Raw genomic sequence first — 6,000 nt, forward strand, 5'->3', positions numbered from 1 at the left:
CAGTGAAATCCACAGCGTGTTAATCATTGTTGCGGTGAAATCCACAGCATGTCAATCATTGCTGCAGTGAAATACATGGCGTGTCAATCATTGCTGCTGTGAAATCCACAGCATGTCAATCATTGCTGCAGTGAAATCCACAGCGTGTCAATCATTTCTGCAGTGAAATCCACAGCGTGTCAATTATTGCTGCAGTGAAATCCACCGCATGTCAATAATTTCTGCAGTGAAATCCACAGTGTGTCAATCATTGCTGCAATGAAATCCACAGCATGTCAATAATTTCTGCAGTGAAATCCACAGCGTGTCAATCATTGCTGCAGTGAAATCCACAGCGTGTCAATCATTGCTGCAGTGAAATCCACAGCATGTCAATCATTGCTGTAGTGAAATCCACAGCATGTCAATCATTGCTGCAGTGAAATCCACAGCATGTCAATAATTTCTGCAGTGAAATCCACAGCGTGTCAATCATTGCTGCAGTGAAATCCACAGCGTGTCAATCATTGCTGCAGTGAAACCCACAGTGTGTCAATCATTGCTGCAGTGAAATCCACAGCGTGTTAATCATTGTTGCGTTGAAATCCACAGTGTGTCAATAATTTCTGCAGTGAAATCCACAGCGTGTCAATCATTGCTGCAGTGAAATCCACAGCGTGTTAATCATTGTTGCGATGAAATCCACAGGGTGTCAATCATTGCTGCAGTGAAATACATGGTGTGTCAATCATTGCTGCAGTGAAATACATGGCGTGTCAATCATTGCTGCAGTGAAATACATGGTGTGTCAATCATTGCTGCAGTGAAATCCACAGTGTGTCAATCATTGCTGCAGTGAAATCCACAGTGTGTCAATCATTGCTGCAGTGAAATCCACAGCGTTGCAATCATTGATGCAATGAAATCCATGGTGTGTCAATCAATTCTGCAGTGAAATCCACAGCATGTCAATCATTGCTGTAGTGAAATCCACAGCATGTCAATCATTGCTGCAGTGAAATCCACAGCATGTCAATAATTTCTGCAGTGAAATCCACAGCGTGTCAATCATTGCTGCAGTGAAATCCACAGCGTGTCAATCATTGCTGCAGTGAAACCCACAGTGTGTCAATCATTGCTGCAGTGAAATCCACAGCGTGTTAATCATTGTTGCGTTGAAATCCACAGTGTGTCAATAATTTCTACAGTGAAATCCACAGCGTGTCAATCATTGCTGCAGTGAAATCCACAGCGTGTTAATCATTGTTGCGATGAAATCCACAGGGTGTCAATCATTTCTGCAGTGAAATACATGGTGTGTCAATCATTGCTGCAGTGAAATACATGGCGTGTCAATCATTGCTGCAGTGAAATACATGGTGTGTCAATCATTGCTGCAGTGAAATCCACAGTGTGTCAATCATTGCTGCAGTGAAATCCACAGTGTGTCAATCATTGCTGCAGTGAAATCCACAGCGTTGCAATCATTGATGCAATGAAATCCATGGTGTGTCAATCAATTCTGCAGTGAAATCCACAGCGTGTCAATCATTGTTGCGGTGAAATCCACAGCATGTCAATCATTGCTGCAGTGAAATACATGGCGTGTCAATCATTGCTGCAGTGAAATCCACAGTGTGTCAATCATTGCTGCAGTGAAATCCACAGCATGTCAATCATTGCTGTATTGAAATCCACAGCGTGTCAATCATTGCTGCAGTGAAATTCACAGCGTGTCAATAATTTCTGCAGTGAAATCCACAGTGTGTTAATCATTGCTGCAATGAAATCCACAGCATGTCAATAATTTCTGCAGTGAATTCTACAGCGTGTCAATCATTGCTGCAGTGAAATCCACAGCGTGTCAATCATTGCTGCAGTGAAATCCACAGCATGTCAATCATTGCTGCAGTGAAATCCACAGCATGTCAATAATTTCTGCATTGAAATCCACAGCGTGTCAATCATTGCTGCAGTGAAATCCACAGCGAGTCAATCTTTGCTGCAGTGAAACCCACAGTGTGTCAATCATTGCTGCAGTGAAATCCATGGTGTGTCAATCAATTCTGCAGTGAAATCCACAGCGTGGCAATCATTGCTGCAGTGAAATCCACAGCATGTCACTCATTGCTGCAGTGAAATACATGGCGTGTCAATCATTGCTGCAGTGAAATCCACAGCGTGTCAATCATTGCTGCAGTGAAATCCACAGCATGTCAATAATTTCTGCAGTGAAATCCACAGCATGTCAATCATTTCTGCAGTGAAATCCACAGCGTGTCAATTATTTCTGCAGTGAAATCCACAGCATGTCAATAATTTCTGCAGTGAAATCCACACTGTGTCAATCATTGCTACAATGAAATCCACAGCATGTCAATAATTTCTGCAGTGAAATCCACAGCATGTCAATCATTGCTGCATTGAAATCCACAGCGTGTCAATCATTGCTGCAGTGAAATCCACAGCGTGTCAATCATTTCTGCAGTGAAATCCACAGCGTGTCAATTATTGCTGCAGTGAAATCCACAGCATGTCAATAATTTCTGCAGTGAAATCCACAGCGTGTCAATCATTGCTGCAGTGAAATCCACAGCGTGTCAATAATTTCTGCAGTGAAATCCACAGCGTGTCAATAATTTCTGCAGTGAAATCCACAGCGTGTCAATCATTGCTGCAGTGAAATCTACAGCGTGTCAATCATTGCTGCAGTGAAATCCACAGCATGTCAATCATTGCTGTAGTGAAATCCACAGCATGTCAATCATTGCTGCAGTGAAATCCACAGCATGTCAATAATTTCTGCAGTGAAATCCACAGCGTGTCAATCATTGCTGCAGTGAAATCCACAGCGTGTCAATCATTGCTGCAGTGAAACCCACAGTTTGTCAATCATTGCTGTAGTGAAATCCACAGCATGTTAATCATTGTTGCGGTGAAATCCACAGCGTCTCAATCATTGCTGCAGTGAAATACATGGCGTGTCAATCATTTCTGCATTAAATCCTCTGCGTTTTTTGCAGGTGCAGATTTCACTGCTGATTTTTCTTTGAAAACCTTTACCCACAGGAATATAAAGGAGTTGGGCAAAAAGATTTGTAGGACTGAGGTCCGGTATCCATGTCAATGCATCATGGCAGCTGGGAAAGTTATGCTTTGGCCAGGAAATAGGCAGCCAGACTTCCACCCACTGTGTTGTTACCCTTAGTTGTTGTCGGAGGGGCATTTCCTACTTATCCTATCAGATTATTGTGGTATTGGCATTTTTACTTGTAGGGTAGCGGGGTATGGAACTGCGCCACTTTTGCTCCCAGTGTCACAGACTTGCCTGTCATTCTTTGCCTTTTCTCCATCCATCGTTGTGACCCGTGTCACCCTCTGGGGCTCTGTGCAGGCACGGTGTGGGTTCTGTCTGTTTCCCTCCATATGGCATTTTCTATGGGTATCACACCATCCCCAAAGGATTTTGAACCAGGCGTCGTTTCCCCTTGATTAGGGGAAGAAAATGATTGGTGACCCGTGTACGCTAATGCTAATTTTTAGTCTCCCAAGCATGCCAGGACTGTCACAAATTTTGGGATACAATCCCCGTAAATTCAGCATTGACAAATTAAAGTCAAGGTCTACGTAAGCCTAACGTAAAGGGGTAGTGAGGGACTTTTACACTGATCGCCTCTGCTTAGGGCTTGTTTTCTTGCATAGCACCCGTCCCCATGTTATTCTATGGGGCAATGCACATGTCTGATTCGGTCTGAGGAGAAATTCGCAGCATGCACAAGTTGCATCCGATATCGTACTCAGCCATTCATGTCTTTGAGTCCCTGGAAAAATCATTCTGTCATTCTATAAAAAAATTTTTTTACAGAATGGGGAAAAAGGAGAATTTTTTTTTCTTCTTCACATCCGACAAAATTGGATCACACTGATAAAACTGATCAGAATGTGATTAGCATAATCCATCCGATTTCCTTGGAAGAGAGAAAATTGGTCATGTGACCCTAACCTTGCGATAGGTCATCCATATCTGATCGCCATTCACCTGTGTCACCTCTGCAGCCCCCTATCAGGTCATCCCACCGGCCTCTACTTTCCTGTGGGACCGAATGCAACATACATCTTCACTCTGCATCTGAGCAAGCGCCTCTGGTGGCGACCCTAATGGCGTCAGAGTCCTAATTGGTACCGGAAGCCTGAGTACAGAGTGAAGATACTGGGAAAGGATGTGAGGGGTTATAAAGAATCTGAAATTTTTGTAAAACTCAGATTCAATTAGTCTCGGACCGGTTCGCTCACCTCTAGCGGTAATTTATAGGTGGAGTCTGTCCGGCCTCGGAGCTGGTGCAGACCTCAGGATCTGGCGCATCGGCTGCCTGGGGGGAGGCGCCTCTTAATGAGTTTGGCGCATCCGGGTTTAGCGGACTTTTCTGGGAAACAGATACGTGTATGGACCTCGGCCTCGCAGCTCTTCATAGTCTGGGCGGCTTCCTCCGATGGCGGCTGTGACAGCTCTTACCTGACAGCAATGATTCAGAGGATCTGTCACATCGCTTCACCGTCCTCGTTTCCCTGAATTTCTCCATAGCAGAAGCTGAGAGAGCCCTAATTTGATATATTCTCCTTCATAATACTCTGTGCCGTCACCATGGTAACCGTGCGATCAGCCACACGTGTGCACTATATAAATAAATGGAGCTGCGTCGCTCCGGTTCCAGTTGCCATGGTGACATAACACTCCTGCTATTAGGCAGCGTACCACGGACCGTGGACATTTTATAACCGAGGTTGCTGCCAGGTCAGGTCTGATTTAGTCTCATCTCTATAAACACCTCTGGTCCAGCACACATGTAGGATTGTGTTGACATCCTCAGCGGGAAAACTTTTATTTTTTTTATTTGCCAAATACTGAAAAAAAAGCCCCATAAAGAAATAAAAAAATGAAAAATTAATTGTGTTATTGTGCAGTGCCGCGTCCTCAGATGAGAGGGTACAATGCCCGTCTCTTCCGAAATAGGGTTTTTCCAAATTATTATCTTCCAGACAGATGGGGACAGATGGGATCCCAGTCGGGCCCTGAGGTGTCCGGCCAAGTAGATCCGCTCCCTCACTCTCTATCGGACTTACAGGACGGCTCTCGGCTTTACCCGCCAGCTCCATAGATACTGAATGGAGTCACCCCAGATCAGTTTGGACGGGGAATTTTAGACCCCTCTTCTAGGGATCAGATGTTGCCCCAGCGCTTTAAGTGGTCGATTTCATAGGCAGAACTCCCTTAAAGTGGGAGAAGATGACCATCTAATGTGTATGAAATATTCATCAACCGCATATTGAGGGAAAAAATGGATCGGCCATGTTGACTTTTAAATCTATTGTTCGCAAAGTAGATAAGTTACCATCAAAGATTTCCGGGTTCATACTAAGAACATATGCACACTCGGCTGAATCTAGTGTGCATGTTTGCAACAAGCTGTCACTGTCGGCCAATAGCTTTAGAAGACAAGTGGCATAACCTAACTGTAAAGACTAGATGATTGTAGCAGGATCCACCGACCATGTAATGTGCATGGGGTGTCACCACTCTCCCATGACTGCAGATCAGCCACCACCAGCTTATTCCTCTTTACTCATATTCAGAACGCAAAGTTCTCAGACAAACTTTTTGGGGGAGTTTTGAAAGAAAGATTTTGGCTGGCCGAGCGACCAGCTAATGAAGGTGTGTGGGCCGCCGCCAGTAATGTCTGCCCCGCTTGTTAACTTTCTATTGTTTTTTTTTATTGTTGTTTTTGGACTAATTACCAGATGAGACTTCTATTGAATGAACCTGTTGGCAATTGAACATACTATTCCTGTCTCTATATTACTGTTAATATCACCTAGTGAGGTGGGTCCTCTAAGCCCAAGGTCTGGGTGGGCACATGGGCCAAGTGCGTCAGTGCAGCAGGTGGCTGAGGCACACAGGACACAGGTAGCAGAAGTACTGAAAGCCGCAGACAAATAGCAGAGGTACTGGAAGACGCAGGCAGA

General features: G+C 44.5%; 1 long non-coding RNA gene across 1 annotated transcript in view; it reads right to left on the reverse strand.

Moving 5' to 3' along the window:
• The window catches only part of LOC141048785 (uncharacterized), a 144,951-nt gene extending 140,395 nt beyond the window's left edge, over nt 1-4,556 (reverse strand). The window contains exon 1 of the long non-coding RNA XR_012220142.1: nt 4,273-4,556. This is a non-coding gene — a long non-coding RNA (uncharacterized lncRNA). The remainder of the gene's footprint in view (nt 1-4,272) is intronic.
• Between the last annotated feature and the right edge of the window lie 1,444 nt (nt 4,557-6,000).

This window comes from Dendrobates tinctorius, unplaced genomic scaffold (genome assembly GCF_039654945.1).
Source record: "Dendrobates tinctorius isolate UK_male_01 unplaced genomic scaffold, ASM3965494v1 ptg000138l, whole genome shotgun sequence".
NCBI lineage: Eukaryota > Metazoa > Chordata > Amphibia > Anura > Dendrobatidae > Dendrobates > Dendrobates tinctorius.